This window comes from Podarcis cretensis (assembly GCF_951804945.1).
Source record: "Podarcis cretensis genome assembly, chromosome: 7".
NCBI classification, from domain to species: Eukaryota; Metazoa; Chordata; class Lepidosauria; order Squamata; family Lacertidae; genus Podarcis; species Podarcis cretensis.
The window spans coordinates 19,428,882-19,456,734 of NC_137176.1; the positions used below are offsets into that span (position 1 = coordinate 19,428,882).

Consider the following 27,853-nt stretch of genomic DNA (forward strand, 5'->3'; position numbering starts at 1 on the left):
GGTTAGAGACTCCACTAACCCAGAAATAGTACCTCGGGTTAAGAACTTTGTTTCAGGATGAGAACAGAAATCGTGCAGCGGCGGTGCGGTGGCAGTGGGAGGCCCCATTAGCTAAAGTGGTACCTCAGGTTAAGAACAGTTTCAAGTTAAAACAGACCTCCAGAACGAATTAAGTTCTTAACCCAAGGTACCACTGTAATAGTGAAACAGTTATAACAAACAGTAACTTCATATAATGCTAAAGTACGAACAGAAGACTGAATTCTCACTCCTTGAATAACTCAATTTAATTTAAGTGGTAGATATAGGATATTTTAAATGCAGGCATTTCCATCAGCTACCATTAGGCTTCAGATGACAGATTTTGATGTACTAGCGAAAGGTAGCAGATATGCAATTTTTCACTTATGGTTATATTTTCACCATCACTGGGGACACCTTTTACACTTTCTGCCTCAAACACCAGCAATGTCTTGCTTCACCTCTGATTTCCTATGAATACAGATCTTTTAGAGTTCCTTTGTTCCCCCTCTCCCCTGCTTATTTTTTATTATTTAATACCCTGTTCTTCAAAGGGTTCTCACAGTGGTTTGCAGACAAAGTTAAAACCTGTGAAGAATAAAATCAATGCCTCAATAAATAAAGCAACAGAGCAAAACAATGCTGCAAGCAGCATACCAAGCTAAACAGGTGAGCCAAACACATGGATAGCCAAAGAGGCCTGGGACAATGAAAATATCTTCACCAGAGGCACACCATCTGCTGTTGAACTCCAGCTCCCATTTCCAGGCCCGGCCCCTGCGTGCCTCCCACCTTGCTGACTGGGATGGAAATAAAGGACACAGCACAATACGAATGGAATAAAATTAGGACACAACTTTATTGACTACAGATGAAGAGGTCTGGCATAGGCAATGGGTAACCATTTACTTCTGGCCCAGAAATGTGTACCCTCCAACATTGCTCCAATGAAAGGAAAGATGTCCTATTCCATACCTTCCAACATTTCTCTGATGAAAATAGGGACATCCTACCACACCCTCCAACATTTTCCCAATGAAAATAGGGACTATCTTAAGGAAAAGCTGAACATTCCAGGATCAAATCTGAAACTGGGACAGCTTCTAAAAATCCAGGACTCCCACACCATGAGCTGTTGCTCAGAATGTTTCTCAGGTAATTTTTTAAATTAATTTTTACAAATATCGTTTACATTCAAATATAATCAATTTTTATGCATATATAGGATTCCCTGAATTCTTGGACTTCCCTACATTCCTCTGTGGGTTCCATTGTAAATCTTTTTTCTGCTGCATCTTACAATATTATCCACATTTTCTTCAAACTTCCAATCTTCTTGGTTTCTGATCCTCCTGGTCAATTTTGCCATTTTGGTATAGTCCATCATCTTGATAGTTGCTCAGAATGTTTTGTCCTTCCCATACAGCCTAATTTTTATGTCTCAGAGCCCTTCTTCTGCCTACGGCGAGTCACCATGGACATGCTTTTTTTCTGCCTGGTTTCTGTTCCGTTATGTGGAGTAATCTTCTTGTTTTAGAGGTGGGAGCTAGTTCTGGCAGACTGTCCACAGACACAGTATCAACTGTCGTGGCCTCTACTAAACCTGACTCCTGTCCTTGTTCAAGGCTGGGGCTTCCACTTATTCCTTCCTGTTCTTCACTCCTGACTCCCAGCTTACCTGCTCTCTTCCTACTCTGGGGTGTGTCCTGTTTCCCACCACCATGAACCTGGGTCCAGACTACGTTCTCCTGCACTCTCTCTGGAAGCCTCTTGGCCAGGTGGTTCCCCACTGCTGTTCCTCATCTAGCCAGTCCCTGACAGATGCAGTTTCAGGCAGCCCCATGCTTCCTCCTTGGAAGGGCATTTTAAGGATGGGCATGAAACCTTAATCTCATGCCCTTGTCCTCATTTTAATCATACACATTCAGAAGCTTCTTACTTGAAGGGTTATTTTCTATTGCAAGCTTCACAGAACCTTGAAATATATTTCTGTTTCTGGACGTTTCATATCACCGACGCGCATTTTCTATCCCCTGTTTTGTCATGTGTGTGTTTTTATTTTATTTCTTTTCCCCAATCAAATCATTTAAACTCAAGGCAAGTTATTTGAGGACATTTTTTAACTCCAGCAGTTGTATTTATAACCTCATCCGTTACAGGCTTTGGTTTTGAAGATGCTGAAAGATGCAGACTTTTGGGGCAAGGTGGGGAATAAATGACTCTATAAACCATGGAGATAATAAAAGGTGTTCCATACAGAAGCAGGTTTCTCATTAAACAGAACCTCACAGGCTGAAATTCTAGAAAATCAGGGAAGTAATCAAGCAGCCACAGAGCAGCCAAGACAACTTTTTACCTACATGCCAGACTGAAATTGTAGGTAATAAACTGTGCAGGTGAAAATTATATTTCCCAGAATAAATTCCTATTAAAAATAGGAGTGCCTTGGCTGAACAAGCAGAAGTAAAAGTGTGGATTTTAATTTAAAACTCCACAATGACATACTTTTTAACTATTATATTTTACCTATTGATTGTGTAGCTTATTTATATGTTCCCTAACACCGATTTTTCCATGTGCCTTTAGAGAAGGCAACTCTGAGTGTACCCAAGAATCAACTGAGACAGAATGAAATTAATATTATAGTTGTCATCAGGCTGGAGACTCTTAGTACTTTACCAAGGAAAAAAAAGGCATACGTGCCAAGGAAGTAAGCCAAATTCTACATCCTGAAACTTGAATACTGTAGTCTGAGCTGCATAAAGTTGTTTATTTTGCATATTCTAGCATTCTGCAGCTTGTCATAGAGAGGCTCAAGAAAACAGATGGCTTCTGATATTTTTTTCAGTCATTGCCCAAATTTCAAGCAACCCTCTAAAGTTACAGAGGCCAAGTATTCTCTCTGATGTGTTATCATTTCATACTAAGGAATATTTGATGTTAAGATGCTTTCAAAGACTTGAGCATTCTTAGATGGTGCAGACTTAAAGCAGAAGCGCCTTCTGAACCTGGATTAGAAAAGTAATTGAAATTGAAACTGCTGATACCACAATACAATTTATTACACAGATCTGTGCCATCACCACATTGGAATACTGTGTACGGTTCTGGTTGCCTCACCTCAAAAAAGATTTCACAGCATTTTTTTTCAAAATTTGGAATGTGCCCACTGGTCCAAAATGTCTGTCAACCTCTGCTTTAGTTTAAAGCAGCATTACCCCAATCTGGTGCCCTCCAGCCAGTAGAACTAATAGCCAAGCATGATTAAAGTTATACAAAAGATCTGGAGGAAATCAGTCTGGGACTGCCTGCCTTAAAGTCTATTCTAGGTAGATTTGTGGAAAGCATGATGAAAGATAGAATTATTTAGCATTTAGAATGACATAACTTGCATCTGAAAAGAGAAGTCTTGCCTCAACAGGTTTGTGGCATTCTTTGAGCACAGGTGGCTATGTAATATGGTGAACATTATATCATACCCTTCAACATTTCTTCGATGAAAATAGGGATGTCTTATTCTATTATTATTATTATTATTATTATTATTATTATTATTATTATTTTACTCTGCCCATCTCACTGGGTTGCTCCCACCACTCTGAGTGGCTTCCAACTTATATATAAACATAACAAAATATTAAACATTAATAAAACTTCCCTAAATAGGGCTGCCTTCAGATGGCTTGCGAATCAGATAGCTCCATACCTTCCAACATTTATCTGATTAAAATAGGGATGTCCTGAGGAAAAGCAGGACATTTCAGGATCGAATCAGAAACTGGGATGGAATCTGTAAATCCAGGACTGCCCCTGGAAAATAAGGAAACTTGGAGGGTCTGTTATATGCTTGGATTTCCTCAAAATGTTTTGAAGAAGTTGCTCAACAAAAGCTCCTTCCTGAACATAACCATCATGGGACAAAATGATAGCTTGTTACCTTTATGGTTTGGTAACTGATTAAACAATAGGAAGCTGTGGACTGGAGTAAACATGCAGTTGTAGCAATGGGGAGATGTATGAGGGGCACCTCATAACAGAATCATGACTAATTTAGAGTGACCAATGAAGTAGCCAATTTTGCAGATGATTCCAAATTATACAAAAGATCTGGAGGAAATCAGTCTGGGACTGCCTGCCTTAAAGTCTATTCTAGGTAGATTTGTGGAAAGCTTTGTGGAAAGCATGATGAAAGATAGAATTCCAAAATATATGTCCAAACAGAAGCCCAAAACCAAACCCTTAGACACCTCATAAATTATCTTCTTCTCTCTCCACAACAGATGTTGATGATGCTGGGGAGCTTTGATACTTTCACTCACAAGTGAATGTATCAAATTGCTTCCTACTCATGTTTTACATTAGTATATGCTCAGCATGACAAACATACCTGGGCAAAATGCACCCAGGGGGTCTGGTGCTTGCACTGAAGAAGCAATTGATGCAGAAAAGGTTCAACAACCCTTCTCTGTCAGCCATTTATTCCTCCCAAATCCCATTCCACCTAGCTGCTTTTTAGATGTCAGACTTAACTCTTCCATCAAAAGTCTAGTTTGGCTTTGCAAAGAGGAATGGTAATATATGGAAATGAATCTTTCACAGACCTGGGGCTTTCTGGTGGGTTGATCTGTGTTGCAATTTTTCAACCTAATATTAATTGTTGCAATTGTCTAATTTAATTCACCCCCCCCCAGACTATGTATCATACCATACCATAGGTGCCTCTCCTGGATTTCTTTTTATAATAAGTTATTAACTTTCATGAAGCATTATCAGTTTCAGTTCAATCTCTCATATAAGACACATTGCCTGCTTGCAAACAAAAAATAATAGTTGTGACAAATTGGAGAAATCACAATTCTTTTCAAAGAAGAACCATTTTCTGAGGATGCTGTATATTCTTATCAAGATCTTAATAATTCATTTTTCTCTCCTTAAAAGTTGCAACTGGCATCCTGTGATTTATAATTCTAGAAAAATATATTAGTTTTAACATTCTAACTATAATGGATTCCTTTAAATGGCTGTGACCTTCAATCTAATCAGGGGCTGGACAGAGGTAAAGGAGTGGTGGAGACCACCTCCCCAGACTGACCCTTCCAGGGAGGAGGAAGTGGAAGACAGCATAGATTAACAATAGGGGTTTGTGGAAGGCCACAGCTCAGAGGCAAATGAGGAGGAAAGTTGGGAAATCATGGGAGAGGAGGAGCAGGCAGAGCCAGAGCAGCAGCTGGCTGATGTGTTGTCACTAGAAAGCATACCAGACCCTCCATCTCTCAGAATCTGGCAAGCTTTAAAAACAGGAGAGCAAAGAGCTTGAAGAAAGAGGGCACTTACTGGTACCCATAGAGGAAGTGATGAGGTTGACGAATAAGGAAGTGGGAGAGATGTGCAGTATAGAGTGGAGAAAGGAAATGTGGTTGTATGAATCAGCCCCAAAGTCACACATAAAATTGATTATTTGATGGGTACAGGTTTGTGAATGTATATCTATTGGCCTCAACTTGATGCGGTGCAAACTGGCAGACCAATCTAAAATTTCCCCCAATAGTAAAAGTTAATATATCCCCCAAATAAAACTGTTCATCACCTGTTATGGAGATCCATCTTGACAGGACTGAGATGCAGTCTGACTGTTAACAGCTTTTGGCTTTACCAAGACTTAAAGCATAGCCTCTTTGTGACATCACACCTGACATCAGAATGGCCTGTTTGCATTCAAGCTAGACTATCTCCATGCCAACAGAAATGGCCAGTAAACTTCTGCAACCAAGTAGCCATCAGCCTGACTATCCAGTTGTTTCTATCTAGACTATTGGATGTTGATTTTTTGCTCTCATGATCAAAGGTTGAAGAAGAGCTGTGTATAATCTGAAAACTGGCTTCCACTGTTAAAGAAAACTAATTGTCAGAGACTGGGCAGAGGAGGAACAGTGGAGACCCCCTCCCCATCCTGACCCTTCCAGGTAGGAGGAAGAGGAAGACAGTATAGATTTACAACAGGGGGTTGAGGGAGGTAGTAGTTCAGAGGCAGATGAGGGGGAAAGTTGGGAAATCATGGGAGAGTCAGAACAACACCTGACTGGCAAGTTGTCATTAGAAAGCATTCCAGACCCTCCATCTCCCAGGACACCATTATCCAAGTGGCTAGGTTCTATAACCTCATTCTGTAAAGTTTGAAATAAAAAGGACTGTAAGAAACTTTCCCCTGTCTTTATACTTTCCTGGGCAACCAGCCCGGAGCTGCTGACAACATCCTGACAACACTTACACTTTTATATTTATTTATGTATATAGTCGCATGCAGTGCTTTTTTTCTTAAAAAAAATATGTTTAGGGGTACTCTCATTTTCCTACTCATATTGAAATACTGCCCCTCAATGAGGCCGAACTTAGATTCACAAAATGTTTAGGGGCGTGCGTACATCTGCACACCCCCCCCCAAAAAAAAACACTGGTCACACGTCACTTTTTCTCACTGCCCAAACAAGTTTACAAGCCAAAAACTGAAAAATACAAGTGAAATTTAAACACCACCAGCAAACGGCTGTGAGAAGCATCTTTTTAAAAATTGCAACTGCAATAAGACACTGTAGTACGGAGTGGTCCTCTTCATTGCTTCATGCCCTTCAGGATGGTTTTTCATGTTGCTGTCATATGGAGAGAGTGTGTTGAACCTTGAGTTGGATGCAGAAGGAACTAGGGCAGAACAAGTTTGGAAGATTTGCAGCAGCATTCTGTGCCAGCTGTAATGCCCAAGTTGTCTTCAACCGCTGCCCTACAAGAAGCATGTTGCAGTATTTAAGCCTGCAAGTTACAGACCCATGGATAAGTAAAGGAAGATCTGACCTGTCTAAAAAAGGGCATATGCTCTACATGAACTGAAAATCGGAAAAGGCCAGAAATTCACAAGCCTTCCCCCTTCCAGCCCAAGAGATCCCTAGTGAATGGCATTGAGGTTGGTGGTGCAGAGATGCCATTGTGGGTAAGGACTTTCACCAGAAGCTTCTGGGTGCGTTTCTAACTTCCTCTTTCTCTAACTTCTGGGTGAGCTGTGTCTGTACCCTGGGTATTAATACCTCACAGACATTTGATAGCTGAAAGAAATGGAAACTTGCAAACTTGAAATTATCTAGGTTTGCTGCCCAGAGTTCATTTGGGGGGGAGGCTGGGCTAAAAATCTAATGCAATTTTTTTTAAAAATTCTTTTTTGCAAAAATCTAAGCTCTAATTGAATTGTCACAGATTTTACTGTTTGCTTGTTTGTGCTATTTCAACCCATTTCCCCCCAAACTCTCACCCTCTGTACCCATATATATATATATATATATATATATATATATATATATATATATGTCTGTCAACTGAGGCTAATATTTTGTGTACACAAAGATTCTGGCACCTAGTCCATGAAAACTGATGACATAATAAAGTTGTTTGTCTTTGGGGTGATACAGTTCTTAATCACTCTGAGTACTTTTAGTTTGATTACTGGTAAGTCATTTGTCTGAGCTAATGATTCATATTCATATTTGCCCAATGCCTATAGTCCTCAGTCGGTTTCATGGGTGGGGGAAACTTTCCTTTCCTCTTTGTTTTTGTTTTTCCTTTTTGTTATGATATTAAAATTCTGCTCAAGCTAAAATGTGATTATTGAGTGAATCTGGAAGGTATGTATTGCCAGCGGGAGTAAGTAACACATCTGTCAATATTTTCCATATGGCAGGAATTCAAGAGATACCACATCTTTATTCCTTCGGAAGATGTCTGGCATCCAAAAACCGATGATAGCAGCAACAAAATTATCGAAGCAGAACTGATGTAAACAGTGCCTTTGAAGTGGATCAAAGCCTTACAGCAAGTATTTTCAGAACAATGGTTCCTGAAAATAAAAGATCATTAGCTGTCAGTCTTAATGTTTCAGTTTTGACATCTCAAGAAATGCAGCTGCTTCCTTGGCGAGACTAATATATGAAGTCAGTTCATCTAGCTCATTGCTCTCTTCTGGGGTGAGCAGCATCTCTTCAGGGTCTCAGACAGAGGTTTTCCCCAGTCCTGCTCCCTGACATCTCTTAAACTGGAGATGCTGGGAAATGAACTGATATGCAAAGCCCTTTTCGCTGCACTGTAACCCCCCAGTCTTGCTAAAATACTGGCTCTGCCTACTGTGCCTGACACGACACCCCAGTTTCCACTTTTGCAAGCCATTCAGTATCATTTCCTCCTAGCTACTTGTCCACCTGATTCTTCATTCCTTCCGAGGCCGCTCTGCATGGATGCTGATTCTCTTTGTTAATGTGAGATTTCTGTACATCTCCACTAGTCTATCTTTGCTGTCTTAGCCTATATTGCTGGTGTTGGTGTATTGCCAAAATAAACTTGAAACGAGCCTTCCAGCACAGCCTTGAAGCACATCCTTGAGGCATGCTTAAAACATCTGCTAGACAATGAGAATTCTCCCCACCATCAGGTGTCTTTATCAGGGGGTGTCTGGTATGATGCAGTTGAGTGATAGGCAGTCAGTGTTGCTCAGTATGGCTGCTGGAGTATGTGAAAGTCTGTGATACCGTCTCTGTGGCTGGATGGCTGAAGGGAGCTGTCAGGGACCGTGCTGAGGAGGGCTGCACTGAGGAGGTATGGTGGGAGCCTCCCTCTCCCCCTGATTCTGATCCTGAATCTTCCCAGGAACAGGAGGACAGTATAGATTTGGAAGAGTGGTTTGCAGAGAGGCATAGTTCATAAGACAGAAGCTGGGAAATACTGGATGGGGAACAGCTAGCAGAAGAAACACTGGAAGAGAGAGGGTTAACAGATTCACTGTCTCTGGATAGCATCCACCCCCCCCTTCTCCAAAGTCACGGAGAACTCAGAAAGTGTCAGAGGGTACAAGCTCAAATTACAAGACATAGGAGTGATGTAGATTAATAGGGATGGGGGGGGGGATGACCCCTAATTAGGAGCACCACCATTTCTAGGAGATGTGTTCTTTGTGATCATTAAAGATTCTAATTGGTAAGACGTTCCTTTCATTTGATCTCTTATCTACTGCCATGGGGGAGGAAGCCAATTCCCCAAATCCTGACAGGAGCAGAGCTCTGTATTTAGACGCGCTTTCACTTATGCAAGATTAAATATACTGCCTTCAGCTGTACTTGAGGGTCAATGTCAAAAAAAATCCACTGGAAAAATGGTTATGTCCATGTGGTGATGGCAGTTTTGAATCAGTAGCTCATGTGATTCTAACTTGCACTCTTTATAAAGCTTTGAGGGGTGAGGTTCTTACTCCTCTACTACATACCAGGTTGCTCAACCATTGCTACTGTGTCCTTTCTTCTAGCAGATCAAGATAATCGGGTGACAGCAAAAACTGTAAAAAAATATTGCAGGGGCAATTAGAATAAGATCTATTATTTGATTATTTCTGTAAACCTCCAGAATGTATAGTTATAGTTGGTATAGTTAAGTTTTTACCTCTATCTTTGGTACATATTATTTTATTTTATTGTTGTGGCTAGTGGCTGATGCAAATAAAGATTTTGTATCTTATTTAATATGTAGCCCAGTAGTGTTATGCAGCCTGTAATGTAAATAATAAAGATTTTAGAGAAGAACTAGATGGATGAAGTGGTTATTCTTGTCACGGGAATTCACCAAGAGAGGGCTGGACTGCTGATGCTGTGAAGATGCAGGAAATTTTTTTGAGTAACTCTAAGACAGAGTATTGGAACCTCAAGAGTTGGCGCTCATGCACTAACAGGGTGAGTAGAGACTACTCTCTGAAGCCCTGGGAGTAGCTGCAGTTTCCTATGTTTGTGTGCACTGTCATTACTCTAGTATTTATTTATTTATTTATTTTAATCTAACAGCTTCTGGAACTGTTGCAAGATGAACTTCCTGGATGAGATACCAACTGACCTCAGCAATTTCATGGTCCTCAACCCACTGCATCCTGCTACATCCTTTCATTGTAGAGAACTAAGGGAAAAAAGCATTCCTAGCAAGCATGTGCCATGATGGGGGTCAAATGGGTAAATGGAAATAAATCTTCTCGGTGGTCCATTTTCAATGGATGCCTCTGCCATAACTGTAAGTAACCTATCCACCTTTCTGGTGAGGTCGAACAGGTTGGAGAAGCTCCTTTGTACTACCATCACCTTTAGTTTGAATGTATGGAGATTGACTTTCTGAATCTTAGAGGAGAAAAGGTGAGACCTCAGGCAGTTCTGCTCCTAGTAACTACATACATTTAAACAGAGTGATCATGGTTTAGTGAGTTCATTCACACAATCAGCTTCAGATTCCTAATTCAATATATTTATTAAATGCTACAAAGTAAATGAATGAGGAATATCTGATTGCAAAAAAATGTCATTTTCTAACTAGCCATCCATGAGTACTGTTTTTTTTTTAAAGTGTGTTAAGTACTTGTTTACAAAAAGAGCAAAATCCTTACACAAGACCACTTATGGATGCTGAAGGCACTGTGAAGCAATCTATGTAGCAAGTTGAGGCATATATCATACTAAAACCACCCCATTTTACATTGTGTTCAGGGTCTGGGTCGATTGATGATTGACAAAGGGAAACAGAAATGCACTCAAAATTCTTCAGCTGTGTGTATGTGTACATAAAGACACAATGAGTGTCTCAACACTTGTCATTCCTCTGAATAAGGAAGAATGGTAAATATGGAAGGAACTTGTATTTCTGTCAGATGGGAGGAAAATATCCTGTTATGTATTGCAAAGGAATTCTTTGGATGTGCCTTGTCCCTTCTGCTATAAGACATGGATAGTAAGTATCATGGCTGAGATGCAATGACTGAATTGGGAAGAAAGGAGTGGAGGTTCTGCATTCACTGTACTCACTGAAAACAGTGGGGCACACTTCTGAATAAACATGGAAATGGTTATGCTATAAGAACTTGCACCGATCTACTGATGTAGCCAACTCACTTGCATGCCTTGCACTGGTATGAAGGATATGACTACAGGCTGTCTACATGCAAGGTGGGGAGATTATCACCCTTGGACCAAAAAAAAGGCCATTAAGATTGCTATCCTAAATAAAATTACCAGGGAGCAAGGACAATTGAACACAATGGAACACACTTCTAATTAAGCATGCATAGGACCGCATAGTTAGGCAGTCTCTTGCTTAAATGCTTTCTCTCAGTTTAAATGAAAGAGCGCCATTTTTGTTAACTACAGTTTTCTATGAGCCATATCGTTCTAAATGTGTTCAAATTACTGATCTGAATATGAGCCAAGTGTGAAAAATTAGAAGAGGACAAGCTCAGTCTGAAACCCACTCTATTTCATGGCATCAATGTATCTTATATGTGCCTTGAGGACTTCCTTTGAAGCATGGAGATCTTTTGAAACTCTCTTACATAAATTATACGGTCAAGGCCATTAGTGCCATCCCATCAATGTGTGCCTCAGTCACAAGAGTAGTATAAAATTTTAGCACAGACACTCTGCCCATCACTTTCCAAATCTAGCCTCATTAACCTACGTCTGCCTGAAAAACTGCATATGCAGCTACTATTGTGAATGATTTTCCTGCTCAGATAACACTTCTGGATAAATTGTGTTGACCATCTAAAAGCAGGTACTTCTGAAAATGGGCTTTGACTTGTTTTACTTTTGTTGTTGTTTTTTATTGTTTTTAAAAATCGCATTACTAAACAAAACTAAGCATACAAGTCCATATTTTTGACCTTCCATTAAACAACAGATCTTCAAATCTTTATTTCCTACACAGTGGATGATCTGTAAGGTCAAATGACTCTCCACCCACTAGGGACTCAGAAAATCTACTGACCTGTTTCTTTATCATTCATTTCTACCTTGCTTCATCAAAAGGTGTTTCCTCCCTTTACTTGGCTGGAGAATTGCATTGCAAAATTTCAAGCAATTTGATATAAACCTGCGCTGGTAAAAATGGGTCGCCTGATGTCATTGTGATATCAAATCAAGTGGGTGTTGCTGTCAGACTTGGTTTGCTGGAGATGGAGGAGATAATGATCTAGCCTGCCAGCTTGGTCCAGTTTCCCACCTCTGACTTCACACACACATACACACACACAACCTTCCATCCTCTCAACAATTACAGTCCCACAGATACATTCACCAAAGTCCACAATACAAGACTGACAACCTAAGAAAATAAGGCTAATGTTACTTTAATCTATGATCCCACCCCAATAAAACCTCACGCTGCCCATTCATAGAGTCACATACATCATCCGATAATCTGCTTTCTGTTAATGGGGCTCTTTGGTCCAGATTGTACAGCTGCATTTTTGGGAGAGGTCCCTCTGGAGATGGAACATAGCTCTGAGCACATGTGTCAGGAATGTGCCCCCTCTCCCAGAGCACAGCAGAAGACTCAGCCTCTGAAATTGAGCTAAGTGAGCAAGGAGCTGACTCTGCCACTGAGAGCTGTCTGCCTGAGTTTAGAGAAGACAGTCTGCCCCTCCCCCAGGCAAGACACTGTTAGCTCCCAAGGAGAGGAAGAGTTGGAAGTTGGACAAAGCATTGCCAGGCAACCAGCAGATAAGCCAAAATTGGAGGATGTGTCTTCTGCAGTCCCAGGACAAGGAGGTTAGAGAAGCTCAGAGAGCAATGGAAGGGAAGGAGAAGAAAGGTGGGGTTTTGGCATCCTTCCTGTTGGGGGAGGGACAGTGAGTCAGACTGAGATCATTATAACATGCTTTTCGTGGAGAAGTCCCACATTCGTTCCCTGGTATTTCCAGTTAAAAGATGCAAGTTTTGAGAAAGCTTGCTGCCTGAGATTCTAAAGTGAGATTCTGCTAGTCAGAAAAAGAAAAAGAAAACAATACTGGACTATATCAGGAATGGAGAGCCCATGGTCTTCCATATGTTGTTGACTACAATTCCCATTTTCCCTGAACACTGGCTACGAAGACTGAGAGTGTTAGAACTTGGAGTTCAGCAACTTCTGGAGGGCATGAGAGTTCATCCCTTGGCTTGATGGACAAATAGTTTGACTTGGTGTGAAACAGCTACATAATTTCTCATAGCCTTAAAGAGAACTGTGAAGTGATTGATTATGGAGCAAATGGATAGGGAGCACTTCATGTATTGAGTGTCTTGGGTCATCATTCCACTTACTGATATAAAAGGAAATAACTGAGAGCAGATATCTGTATGTCATATTCTATCTGTCTGGGTATGAAGAGTAATGATACGGAAGATGATAATGTTCAAGTTATAGCCCTAAATTTAATCTCTAAGGTACCATTGAAGTAACGGAAAAACAAGGCCCAGTGTAACTGGTAGGGATGAAGGAATCTGATAATTTCAGTTTCTCTTTTTTGCCTCCTAAACTTACATTTCTACATTTTTGCCTCCTAAACTTACATTTCTACTTCAGTTTGTGATTTTTGCCCCCACAAGAAAATGTTGTCAGCAGCACAGGGCACACACTTCTATATACAATTGTGCCTAACATGCACACTTTTGCAAAGCAATTTATATAATTTAATGCACTTTTGTAAGTTATTTTCATTAATACATGCATTTGCATGCCCAGGTAATGCAACGTGCTGTTGTCATAACACAAGCAAACAAATAATGAAAAACCACAGACAAGAATTATTGGATTTGAATTAGGCCACAACTTTATTGATTACAGATGTGAGATTTGACTTGGTATTGGGTATCACCCATACTAACCCAGACCCTCCAAGTGTCCCTATTTTCCAGGGGCATCCCTGATTTAGAGAAGCTGTCCTGGTTTCTGATTTGATCCTGGAATGTCCCACTTTTCCTTAGGATGTCCCTATTTTCTTTGGATAAATGTTGGAGGGTATGGAGTTATCTATCCCCAGAGCCGTCTGAAGGCAATCCTGTATAGGGAAGTGTTTTTTTAATGTTTTATTGTGTTTTTATATGTCGGAAGCTGCCCAGAGCGCCTGTGGCAAGCCAGTCAGATGGGTAGGGTGTAAGTAGTAAAATTATCATTATGGAATGGGACGTCCCTATTTTCATCAGAGAAATGTTGGGGAGTATGCTATCCAGCCCACATGTTGGACATTTACCAGTGATCAAACCTGTTGAGGGAGATGGGGATGAGAAGCAGAGACAAATGAAAGGATGCAACCTTGAGTTGAGAGAGGGAGGGAGATCCAAAAGGTGACTGCGGTGCCAGGTGAGGGGGCAGGCCAGCTTATATGGCTGAGGAGAGGACCTGAATGAAGCCTCCCTCAGGAGTCCCGGTCAGCTCCACCCCAGAAGCTGCACCTGTGATTGGCTAATTTTGTAGGAAGGCCAACTTGAATTCCCCTGGCCAATGGAAAAGGTGGTAATGTATCCCATTGGCCAGAAGATGGTGGAGGGGCTGTGATGAATGAGTGGGGATTTGTATTTAAATTTTACCCAAGCTTATGCATTTTTGTAGCAAATTACTTGTTTGAACAATGGTATTGTGAAATTCAAAGAAGTTCAAATTTTGAAGGATGGCTCTGTTTTTGTGTATTATTTCAGAAAGTGTGAATTTGGTGGGTTCACCTTCACATACAAACTGAATTAACCCCCCCCCCCAATTGCTAGTGCCTTTATTCTTGGACATGAGTGGTCTTGCCATAGGTATGGCAGGTATTGCAATGCTGTGCTGGTTCATATCCACATATAAGACCAGGAAAGGGCCCATCATTGTTTCTTGCTGCTTTTGTTTTACTGCTGTGATACCTTTCTCTGCGACTTTCTCTTTTAAGAGATCTATGAGTTATGCAGCATTATCATTTACCATATTTACATATTTAATACTGCGGTCAAAACGTCCTATGGCAACTGATTGGATTATGCAAATAAGGGGTAGAACTGTTCCAGAACTCTGCCACTTCATAATTAGGGTGGGAGGTTGCAGGAGTGAATGTTTCTTTATATTAAAAACTCATAGCAGGCTTTCAAAAAATCAGTTTGCAGGGACACGAATCCCTTGTAAAAGTGGCGGGTGGTGGGGAGGTGAGATGCAATGACTTGGAAGGAGGCAAATTTCAATATTGTTTGTTGCCTGTCTTTAAATATTTTTTTGAAAATGAAAATGAAATGAAAAATGAAAGCTGTGCAGATGCTAGAAGCAATGGCTCAGCTGGGAGTGGCACTGTATCATGATGTCATGTTGCTCCCGGGATGATTTTGGGTAAACATAAAAACAAAAAGATTATTTTTCACATAATGTTTTCACTCATCCTTTGAAATTTGGCTGGGCTGAATCTAGCACTGTTAAAAAGAAAACAACAAATCTCACACATAAGCAACTAGAGATAGGAGAGATATATAGCTTGGAGTTTTCCCCCCCTGAAATGCTAACTCTATTTGCATCGTGAAGCCCTTTTCTTTCCCCCTCCCATATCCCCACATAATGCCTGAAGGCTGTACTGTTCAGGAGCAGACCTACCACTTCTATTATTGTGCAAACTAGGCCAAATTCCCTTTCATAGCAGCTAATTGGGACTTGCACTCTACCTGGGAGTGAATGAAAAGGAAATCATTGCTGAGCAGTTTTTGCAAGCTCTGCAGATGCACTTTGAGAATCCCCATTGGTTGAGTAACTCTGTTTATTTGTATGTTGACGCTTGTGCGTGTGTGTGCTATTTTTCTAGAAAAAGAGATGCCGGAACTCACCCTGAACGTCTCTGTTGTTCTCTTTTAATGGCAATGACACCCACCTGAGAGAGGCCAGAACTGAGTTCTGGTGAGTTCCAGCTGGAAAAAAAAGCCAACAAACACACACATATTTCTAGAATATATTTGTTTAGATTGCATTCTGTAAAATAATCAATCTAAATGTGAGGGGAAACCAAGAGCTCATTTTCTTAGCACACTGGTTTTGGTTTGTGCTGGAGATACAAGCAAAAGTGAAAACTGGGAGCACTTGAAAGATTAAGAGACTGGCACTGGTACTGCAAATTGAAATCACTTACAGCTTGTGTGTGTGCTGCATATAATCAGCCTCCCCCAGACAGGTATCCTTCATATGCTTTAAACTACAACTCCAATCAGCCCCAGTCAGCATAACCAATGGACCAAGATGATGTAAGCTATAGTCGAAAGCCGTGGTTCCCAACGTGGGGCACACGCCCCACGGGGGGGACAATTTGATTTTTAAGGGGGGCAATTCAAGAATGAGTTATTAACCATTGATGGCCTTTTAGGGTTCCTACACATGAATAGAAGTTCACTTTTTAATAAAAAGAAATACCATATTTTTCGCTCTATAAGATGCACCAGACCATAAGATGCACCTAGTTTTTGGAGGAGGAAAACAAGAAAAAAATATTCTGAATCTCAGAAGCCAGAACAACAAGAGGGATCACTGTGCAGCAAAAGCAGCGATCCCTTTTGCTGTTCTGGTTTCTGGGATAGCTGCACAGCCTGCATTAGCTCCATAAGATGCACACACATTTCCCCTTACTTCTTAGGAGGGAAAAAGCGAGTCTTATAGAGCAACAAATACGGTATATGTCATGGGGGGGGCATCAGGATTTCAGAGATGCTTAGGTGGGGCATGGCCAAATAAAGTTTAGGAACCACTAGTCTAAAACATCTGGAGAGCACCAGGTTGGGGGAAGGTTGTTGCAGTGGCACTGGCACCCCATAGCATAACTGCCAGGTGGCTGAAAGACCACTGAAACCCAATACTATTTTCTGAAACTGACCCAGGAGACAGGATCAGGACCATTGTAAAACAATGTCTCCAATACCAACATTAAAGAGTTGGTTAAGGAGGATGGTCAATGGTATCAAAAGCCAATGAGAGATCAAGTAAGAGTAACAGTCATGCTTCCCTGTCCTCTTGATAAAGGCAATCGATCTGTGCCACCAAGGCCAATTGAGTCCCATCAACAGGCCTGAACCCCAATTGGAATTGGTCGGGATAACTGGTTTCATCCCAGAGTACTTGCTACTGCTGCAGCACAACCCTCTCAATCAATCCATTTCCCCAGAATGGTGTTATTTGTGACCAGGAGGCAATTGTTACAAATCAATGGATCTCAGGTGGGATTTTTAAAGAATTGTTGCTTCTTTAAAGCCAGTTAGAACCACTCCCTCCTGCAAGGATGCATAGACCACATCCTGAATGATGATAGCATAACAACAACAACAACAACAACAACAACCCTAAAATATTTTAAAATAACTAAATCCCAACAAACAGGGTCAAACAACTGTTGATATCAACTGTAGCAGAAGGACACTCAAGGTACCTGCCATTAAAAACTTTTTTTCAAATTCATCCTTGGTAATATGGCACCAGACTAGACAAAGGATAGTTGTCAAGTCTCTCTGGATAGTCTGGGAAACTACCATTCTCATTACTGTCAAAGATGGGAACACCTGCAGCAGGGACTCTTATGGCCTTGATAATAAACAGGCAGGCTCAGATGCAAGAAGCCAGACCTTCAGATACCCCTGCTCTAGGCATCATCAATGACACCAGCAAGAATGCGATGGGACCCAATGTGGAATAGGATGAATCTCTAATGTGTGTGTGTGTGTGTGTGTGTGTGTGTGTGTGTTAAAATAAATAAATAAGCATATTTTGAGCTCACTGCAATTGGAGTCAAGGGGAGTTGGTCCATCATAGCCATAGGGGTGAGAAACCTGTTTTGTGTTTTGTTTTTTTAAAGTAGTTTACATTCCCAGGAAGCTGATTTTTTTCACTCAGGAAGAATTTGTTCCCTTGCTCTGTACTGTACTGTTCCAGAATAAATACCTGTTTAATTGTCTTCTCATGCTATTCCTCCATCACAAAAGAGGTATCGAAGCACAACAATTATTGTAGAACTTGGGAAACTTTTCTTAGTCCCCTTGCATCTTAGAAAGGAGGCTGGGGTGAGGGAGCGCATAATGAGATCCACTGTGGGGAAGTCAAGGAACAATTTGCAAGCTGGAGCTGTGTTAGTGCCTATTCTTCTGAAATCATGAAGTCTATAGAATTAAATCAGTTGCATGACCCAGTTACAAAACTCACCCAATAAAGACTCTGCAAAGTGTTTTGTTTTGTTTTTTCATTTCTTGCTAGGAGCACCAACTCAAGTGAGTACACAAAGCTGGACTTAATTGAGACAATATCCCTACAGAAGATGAACTTCTCTAGCAGAGTCTGTGGTGATCACAGCTCACCCAAGTCAGATGACAAAATCTGGATGTCAGAAAAGTCACAATGTATGGATGGGCAAGGCCTGGGGCTCCCCAAACAAGGTTGTTAAGCACCCGGTAGGGCACAATACATGGGAAAGCTGTTTTTGGCTTGATGGGTCACTGGAGCACTGTGTCTAGTTATGGGCACTGCAATCTAAGAAGGATATTGACAAGCTGGAACATGTGCAGAGGAGGTAAACAAGATGATCATGGGTGTGGAAACCAAGCCTTACGAGGACGGTTGAGGGAGTTGGTATGTTTAGCCTGGAAGAGAAAAGACTGAGAGGAGATATGATGTTGTTGTTGTTTAGTCGTGTCCCACTCTTTGTGACTCCATGGAAGGGGCTTGAATAACTCAGAGAAGCTATGAGCTATGCCGTGCAGGGCCACCCAAGATGGACAGGTCATAGTGGAGAGTTTTGACCAAACGTGATCCACCTGGAGCAGGAACCGGCAAGCCACTCCAGTATCCCTGCCAAGAAAACTCCATGGACAAAGATAACAGGAGATATAATAGCCATCTTCAAGTATCTAAGGGGCTGTCACATGGAAGATGGAGCAAGCTTGTTTTCTCCTGTTCTGGAGGCTAGGACCCAAACCAATGGCTTTAAGTTAAAAGAAAGGCAATTCCCGCTAAACATCAGGAATACTTTCCTGACAGTAAGATAGCTGTTCAATAGTGCAATGGACTCCCTTGGAGATTTTTAAGCTGATTTTGGATGGCCTTCTGTCATGGATGCTTTAATTGAGATTCCAGTGATGCAAGAAGTTGGACTAGTTGGTTCTATTATTGCTACCCCTGGTCCCCTCCCAAACTGGTGGGTTGAGCTGGCTGGGACTGATAGCAGTTGCAATCTAAAACTTCTGGAGGGCATCAGATTGGGGGAGGGCTGGTGTGTTTGTGTGTGTGTTGCTATGAAGCCACTGAAGTGCCTTATAGTAAGCTATGATAAGTTTTTTACTTACATGTTGGATGTGGGACTAAATGGATTAAAAGTCACAATTAATAGGTACAAAATTTAAGGTATTGAGACTGCACTCCTACCTGGGAGAAAGACCCAATGAATTCACTGGAGTTTGATAGATAAAACTTTATTCGCATTAGCCAATGGCCATAGCAACAGTAAAACATTACAGTATACACAGAAAATGAAATTTTATATAAGAGCACAATTTAAACTCCTGAATCAGCAATCAGTTAGTGGCCCTTATTCTGATTGCCCCTGCTATGAACCTAGCAACCTTTGCTCTTATCTGCTCATTTTGATCTTATAGAAGAAAGAACATTGTAGCAGTAGTTGAACACCCTGGGATGGTTAGTATGAGTGGGGTGATGATCTCGTTCCTCAGGTCTTTATAGAGAGTACAAGATGGGAGGACGTGTGCTGCTGTTTCGGTGCTACCATCTCCACAAAGGCAAAGGCGTTTCTCAGGTGGGATCTTTTGGAATCGAACCTCAAGTACCCCAGATGGCAAAACATCCAGTCTTGCAAGTGTAAAAGCACGTCTGTATTTTGGGATGATACGTTTGTGCAGATATGGAGCCAGAGAATAAAAAATGGAGAGGTGGAAAATGGATATACCAAGGGCAGAATTTCCTTATAGTGTCCAGGTTGTTCTGACGCTCGATATCTTTTAGACGTTGACCAGTTAGGCTGTTTGCTTTAGTAGGGCCTATACTGAGTAGGTGTTGTGGGGATAGGCCACAAGAGTGAAGTTTTTGATAGACGGTTTTAAGCCAGGCACTTTTATGGAAGTCTTGAAGTACTAGGGATAGTAAACCGGGGGGATTTGAGGATTTGGAGCTTACTTCAGAGCAGACATGCTTAGCGTTGAACTTAAATCTATTTCTATCCCCTGCTGTAACAACAAAACAAAGAAAGATGAGGACACTTTAAGAAAACCTCTCCCAGAAAGAAGCAATCCCTCCTCTTCTCCTCCAACTCATAACCTATCTGATCCTATTATGGACACTTCCTTAATAGTCCTGACAAATTGTCCATCCCTTCATGGGGAGATGGGCTGGTTGCTCTCAATACCATATATTTCTCCAGACTTCAAGATAGGTTGGAAATACTTCAAAGGGAGCATGCCTTTCTGCATCTACCAAGCTCAAGATGATGTAATCTTGGTGAAAGCAAGCCTGCAGATTTTGAGTGAGAGACCGACTAAGAAATCAAGACAGCTGAAAGTAAGCTCTGGGAGCATGGTGGTGAATAGCTGGCACTCTCCTAATCACTGGTGAGACAGTGGATTTGGCTACCCATTGAAGTGTTTATGTTGTGTTTCCACCTATGTTCAACCTGTAAATTTGTAAATAAACTCAAAAATCCCAATAAGCTGCTGGTGATCTATTGGGACCAGGGGAGACCAAACCTGGGTAAGCTCCATTTCTTTGTTGCTTTTTCACAACTCAAAGAAGTGGGGAAAATTTAATACCCTCTCTGCCTATAGCATGAGTCTGTGGCCTTCTAGATATTGTTAGACTCTCCCATCCGCCCCAACCAGCATGGAGAATGGTCTGCTGTGATAGGAATTGCCACCATGAATTGCTGGCCAACCCAAGCTACAGTCAGTGGGTTGGGTGACAAAAGAGGGTTAGAATTAGGGCTTTTTTCCAGCTGGAACTTATCAGAACTTAGTTCCAGCACCTCTCAGGTGGTCGCCATTGCCATTATAAGAGAACAAGGGAGGCGTTCATGGTGAGTTCCGGCACCACTTTTTCTAGAAAAATAGCACTGGTTAGAATCCTTATGGGTTAATGAAAGAAGATCTTACTCATTGTTTTGTTATGTTGAAAATGATACCAGAACACATTCGGCATATATTCTGAGTCAAATGCAGTAGGAGGAATCACAGCCCTTTCACTGGTGTTTGATACCATCAAAGAGCAGCATTTCTTTGTATGCATGTTGTCCTGTCAAATCCAGAGTTTATGAAACAACCAAGGAATCAGTGCTGTTTTCTCCCTGTCTCCCCCTCAACCTCACAAAAATAGTGGTAATTGAATATATATGAGCAGGGCTTTTCTGCATTCTGCACTGAAATAACTGGAATTTGTTTGTCTTTATACATTAGGCAAAGGTCGGCGGTTCGAATCCCTGCGGCGGGGTGCGCTCCCGCTGCTCGGTCCCAGCGCCTGCCAACCTAGCAGTTCGAAAGCACCTCCAGGTGCAAGTAGATAAATAGGGACCGCTTACCAGCGGGAAGGTAAACGGCGTTTCCGTGTGCGGCTCTGGCTCGCCAGATGCAGCGATGTCACGCTGGCCACGTGACCCGGAAGTGTCTCCGGACAGCGCTGGCCCCTGGCCTCTTGAGTGAGATGGGCGCACAACCCCAGAGTCTGTCAAGACTGGCCCCTACGGGCAGGGGTACCTTTACCTTTACCTTTACATATGTAATTATTTTGAATAATTCCTTCTGATTCTGTTAACCATGAAACCCTACTCCAGTTTTTAAATGATGTCCAATGCTTCCTACCATGCTTGTCCCTCTCCAAATTGTTGTTGTTGTTACCCCCTCCAAATTTTGTTTGTTTGTTTGTTTCTACACCACCCATCTGCCTGGGTTGCTCCAGCCACTCTGGGGGGCTACCACCCAAAAAATAATAAAATAATAAAAACACAAACCACAATAGATTCAAATCTGTCTTTGCAAGCTGAGAAACTAGAAACATTCTGCTTCAACGAAAGGTAGGGTTCCCTGACTCTTCAGTCCTAGTTAGAATGTGTGCAATGCTATTCTGGACCTGTACAATATATGCATTGGAATATGCTTTTTAAAAACAAAATAAAATTAGGCAGCAGTGTGTGGCTGTTAAAAGGAGATCATAACCCAATACCGATGCAGAAAAATTAACAGTTTAAATGGAAATATCTTTCCTTTCTGAACTTCCCCTCTAGAAAAATCTGTCATAGGCAACACATTCCTACAGTTGGTCTTGTATTTTTTTTTAAATAATAATAATAATTGGCTGCTCTTTGTGTTCCCAATTAAGGGTTTATTAATTTTAAGGCAAAGGCAGATGCTGGCAAGCATTATTAAATCTAATTTTAAAAGATACAGTTCAGCTTTCTGTTGACACTAGAGCATGCACATTTGCTTTGAAGTTCTAATTGGCTGGAGTTTCTAGTTTCTTTTCCAAATTTTCTCAATCTTCACACATGAATATGGTGATGGCAGAAGGGTAATTATGTATTTATTTTTGAATGAGCAAGAAACACAGCCTCCTAAAAGTCTCTGCACTATATGTGGGTAAGGACGAAGGAGAAATTTGTACAGTTCATACTGTAATCTGAACACACAACATTCACACAGATCCTCATTTTATGATGCAGTTCTCCAACTAAAAACCACTTTTTAAAAGTGTGTGTATTAGGGAAATATACCTATATTAAATAAAAACAATTGTATAAAAAGATTGTAGTGGCCAAACTGGAGTGGTGGTTTGACGCATATTCTCTCAGGGAGAAGGAGAAGATTTCAATAATTGAGAAAGGGAGGGGAAACTATTCTCAGGAAATTCTGAGAAACGTTTTTCAGTTAATACTAAATGAAACCACATTTTTAGTTCATACTGGAAAAATAAAGGCAGTAATGGGCTCAGAGAGGAGGACTGTGAGGAGAGGTCAAGTCTGTTGTTTTGTTTTTCATTAAAATGAAAATAATATCGAACGATAATACAACTGGATCCACTGATCACCAAAAATTATCCACAGACAGTGAAATTTAGGTTTAAAGGAAAGTTCTAGTATTGTTCTTTTAAATTAACTAGTTAATAATTGACTATTAATTACGTAACAGGTAATTAACTAGTTTTCATCAAATAGTAATCCAACAAAAGGAAAGCTAAGGGAAACAAAAGCAGTCCTAACCAGATCCGGCGATGGGCAAGAGAGGAGCACTCTCCAGCCATATCATGGTTTAAATTTCTATGGCCACACCCCCAACCAGTGCTGATTGGACAGCGGAGCCACCCCTGGATGGGGCCCCACCCAGTGCCAGTGATGTGGCCAGGACAGCACGAGGGGGGCTTCAGTCTCCAACCCCCACTGAATCACTGCTGGGGCCCAGATGCCCAGCCGCAACTCCTCCCACCAGAAAAGGTGGGCGGACTTGTGGTGGTACAACTGCCTGGGGGAGAATTGGGCTTCAATTCTAGACCCATTAAACTCCCAGTGCCTGTCTACTCAAAATAATAATAATAATAATAATAATAAGAAGAAGAAGAAGAAGAAGAAGAAGAAGAAGAAGAAGAAGAAGAAGAAGTTGTTTATATCCCGCCCTCCCCAGCCAAAGCCAGGCTCAGAGTGGCTAACAACAATAAAAATAGTACAGTTTACATAAAATCACAGTCAATTAACTGAAATAGATTCTAAAATCAATTCAGAATCAAATTTATGGCAACCATTGGGCTAGAGTTCTATGAGGATTACAGAAGGAGGGAGGAGGTCAGACTGTGCCTTAGCCAAAGGCCTGGTGGAACAGCTCTGTCTTGCAGGCCCTGCAGAAAAAAGTAAGTTCTATTAAGTTCTGTGGAACTTGCAACCAAGTACATGTGCACAAAACTGAAGGCAAAAGTGGGGCAATTGGCTGTGATTTAAGTTCTGCTGTGGCAGCAGACAGGGAGAGCTGTCAGGAGGATGGCACTCACGTTTAGAGAAAACACATGCTTCCTCAATGAATGCCTGCAGACCACTCAGCGCATGAAGATGTTGCACCCGAGAGGTTACAAATCCACTTTGAGCCTCTCTGATAAAATAATTTCAGAGTTGAGATGCACTGCAACCTCTCTCCTCACCCTCCCAGTTCTGGCAGTGAAAGTATACCCAGCTATTCTTAAACCTTGTTGTGGTACACAGGTTATGGAGGCAAGTTCATAAATATACCGGGTTTGTATACATCACCATAATCTTGCACTGACTGTGTAGACACATTAATTCAAGAGTTATAATCATCGCCACCATTTGCATGGGATGCACTGGCTTTTTACCTTAAGCAAAATTAAACTGACTCTTGCCAGCATTAAGAATTTGAGGAGTGGGAGGCGGGAGAGAACTTGAGCCTTGAGGATATTTAACATGAATCCTATACATTAAGCTAAAATGTTCAAGTAAACCTGCTAATCCCAGAGACATGACAACCGTGCATTATTGCTAAAGCTCTTATTCATGCCATAATGACTTGAGAACATTTATTTTTAAACAAGATACAGCCTGCGTGTCATGTTGTCCTATCTTTCCCCCCCGAAGGCTAGTAGTTATTTGGATTAGCTGTGCAAGCACATATCACTATGTCTTTTGTGATGTGCTTAGCTGTAGACATCCTTTACCTCGGGTTCCTTCCAGGCAGTTCTTCTGGAGACAGCTGACTGCAACAAGGTGGCCCCCATCCTCCACTGTACTCTACAGATATATTCAAGGAGGACATTCTGCAGAGAGGAAACAAAATGCCTATATTATTATTACATTTTAGTTTTGCGTTGATTCTTTTATGAAGAAATTAATGATAGATTTAAATGAGATAGCTTTAAAACTACACAAATTCAAGTTAGCAATCCTTGAAGAAAGCAAAGCTTTCTTTTCAAAAATCACACACACAAAATAATGCAAGAGACATAAGAGGAACCACTCAAGTATGAGAGAGTCAAGGGTCAAAGTTTTCCCTTTAGAAAGCCAGGAAAGAATCAGAGTCTGTCCCAGAATAACAAACAAGGCGGCAACCGTTGTAAGTTTTGGTTCCCAAACCCAATTAGTGATGTTGCAGGAGCTTGCCTGAACCTGGCTCAGAAGCAAAGCCCAAGTTTTTGAAGATCTCCATTAAAAAGGAAGTGAGCATCCTACCTCCTGAAGTTTCTTTTCTGACTCAGATCAAAATCCCACTTCCAATGCCTGCCTCCAGCATTCCCCTGCTTCTTCCCCCCTAGCTACTCACAAACACTCCTTCCCTTCCCTTCTCCTTACCTGGTTGACTGGCAGGGTACAGGTGCGGTGGGAGCAACAGAAGAAGGGAGAAAGAGAGAGATTTTTCTTCCCCACCCCTCCATCCTTCCATTGTTCCACATAAAGGAGACTGGATGCAGGAGGGGTTAGTAGAAAGTAGTTTCCGCGGCAGATCCTCCAAATGTTCCTATTTTCCAGGGACAGCACCAGATTTACAGAAGCCATCCTGGTTTCTGACTTGATCGCAGAATGTCCCACTACACAACTAATAGAACATTCAACAATTTAAAAGCTCCCCAATACAGGGCTGCCCTCAGATGTCTTCTGAAGGTTGTATAGTTGTGTGTCAAGACCCCGTAACCACCCCCTCATTGAAATGAAACACACAGGACACAAATATTATGTTAATGTTATTGGGCAAAATTTGGCCACAACTTTCTAGATAACAGAATGTGAGTGGTATTGGCTTAGGCATTGAATGCCTGTTGTGCAGGGAATCCAGTAAGGGTAAACCACCAGAAGGGGGAGCCCCATTGATACAGACCAACTTGAGCTCCCCCAGGTGTTCCTGTCGGGGTCGTGTCGTAGCCCTAGCCCTGGCCCGGGCTTCGGACAATCCACACGCCCAGATTCCTTTAACAGAATACCCTTAAGCTTGGAGGGGCAGATTATGGCCACCTCTTCTCCCCCATCAAAAGGTCAAATCATGCCTAGAGGCGAGCCAAGAGGAAGCCTTCCAGCTCCCGCCTTGGCTTAAATTGTCCCGGCCACACCCTCACCAGCCAGCGGATTGGCTGGCTGGTTGCTGATGTGGCTGGCTTCCCCTGGGCAATGCGGGACTTCATCCCCACCCCCAGGGGAGAGTGGGTGGCCATGCAGTCCACCGCAACTCCTCTCCACAATGAGGTGGAGTGGATTTACTGTATCTCTTTGACTCAGAGGGGTCGCGTAACTCCGTAACCTCCAACATTTTTGCAATGAAAGAGGGGACGTCCTAAGGAAATGCAGGACATTCCAGGATCAAATCAGAAACTGGTTTCTGTATATCTGGGACTGTCCCTGGAAAATAAGGACACTTAAAGGGTCTGCAGTTGGGGTGAGAACATAGCCCTGTGTGGGGTTTGCCCTCCTAGGTGGGTCATAAGGAAAGGGTTAAATTACTGTGAAGTGATTGGCCAGTGGGAATCCAAGGGGAGGAGGTAGAGTTAGAGTTGGAGTTGTTTGGAAGTCAGTTGGGAGTTGGAGAAGGAAGAGGGAGGATAAGTCTGTGGGTTGGTCTAGTTTTGATGTGTGAGAGTGAGGGAAACTGATAGGAGGAGTCAGATAGACAGCTGGGATAATCAGTTAGCAGTTATTATTATTAATAATAATATTTTTTATTTATACCCCGCCCTCCCCAGCCAAGGCCGGGCTCAGAGTGGCTTACAAGCAATAATAAAAACAAGTTGAATGATTACAACTTAAAATCAAAATTAAAATACAACATTACAATATTGAAACATTAAAATATTAATTATTAGGAAGGTATAGGCCGGTATAGAAACTAAGGATAAGAAACTGACAAGAAAAATTAACTGAAACCATAAACTTGTTCATGCTTATAAAATAAACTTAATTATTTGTTTTAATGTTAACAACTGTCTGGACTCAGTGGATACGCAAGAGAAACGGGTTGTTGGCAGCGGGGAAGTGATCATAGTGGTGGCACAGGGATCAATAGACCGTCAAGCGTCCGGGGACCCTGTGTGATCGCCACACCCTGTTTCAAACACTCCTTATAGCAAAGGCATCCAAGGATGAATTGTTATACTGGATGGTGTGGAAGGACACAACCATCTCATGGAACTTAGGTGGGCATCCTATCTTGTGAAGAGTCCTTTTCGGCAGTAGTATCTGTTGGTGTAATGTCTTATATCTTGAGTCAGCACATTCCCCACATTTGGATGTTAAGAGAAAAGAGAGCAGGTGCACTGGGAAATCTGGGAAATAGGGACACTTGGAGGTTCTATATATGTTCAGGGCCCTTTCTCATGAATGCCCAATCCAAGTGTGCAGGGGAGGATGGGTGGTTTGACCAGTTGGCATGCTGAGGTTTGGAGGTATGGCCAGCATGTGACTTCCTCCTCATATATGTAGTGAATTAATGTGGGGTGGTCAAGAAGGCGGTTTCTGCATATGCTGTAGAGGGAAGTGAGGAGCAGATGGAGCTTGTCAACTTGAGAAGGTAGCCCATCTAGGAGAAGGAAAACTCTGATCCTAAACCTCCACTGCCTTCTGGAACATCTTCAGGAGAAGAAGAGGCTAAGGAGCAAACCTGACACAAATCCAGAGTGGAGTCCCTAAGATGGTTGGATGGTGCCTTGTAAGCCTCCTTCCAACAAATTATGGAGCCAAGCTACTGCCAGACGTATTGCTCTGCTTTCCTTTGGACCACATCAGCCAGACAGAGAGTCAGGTCTTGTTATCTGGGCAGCCCAAGACCTCCCAAGCTTGCACCCGGTCGAGGTCACTTAGGTGCTACTTCACCCTTAGAGGCACCCTGTGCTGTCTCTTGAGATAGATGGATGTATCAACAGTGTTTGAATACACTTTTTAAATTCTCTATATAAATAGTTTTAACTTTCGTAGTAATCCATACAAAGTACCCTTCTTTTTGTTTTATCTACCAACAGTATTAAAAGAGAAGCAAGAAGTACGGTAGATCTTCACTAATTGAGA

General features: G+C 41.8%; 2 long non-coding RNA genes across 6 annotated transcripts; one reads left to right on the forward strand and one right to left on the reverse strand.

The window, feature by feature from the left end:
• Positions 1 to 2,770: 2,770 nt before the first annotated feature.
• On the reverse strand, positions 2,771 to 5,686 carry LOC307221004. Its single transcript, XR_013841271.1, has 2 exons — positions 5,609 to 5,686; positions 2,771 to 3,029 (listed from the first exon to the last, which is right to left on the reverse strand). It is a non-coding gene; the product is annotated as an uncharacterized lncRNA (long non-coding RNA).
• An 85-nt stretch (positions 5,687 to 5,771) lies between these two features.
• On the forward strand, positions 5,772 to 20,522 carry LOC307220939. 5 transcript variants are annotated; one of them, XR_013841169.1, is made up of 4 exons: positions 5,772 to 5,984; positions 7,745 to 8,027; positions 9,577 to 9,776; positions 9,885 to 10,941. It is a non-coding gene; the product is annotated as an uncharacterized lncRNA (long non-coding RNA). The 5 variants fall into 5 exon arrangements; XR_013841171.1 differs by having other exon boundaries at positions 7,745 to 7,879; XR_013841172.1 differs by having other exon boundaries at positions 7,745 to 7,875.
• The last annotated feature ends 7,331 nt before the right edge of the window (positions 20,523 to 27,853 follow it).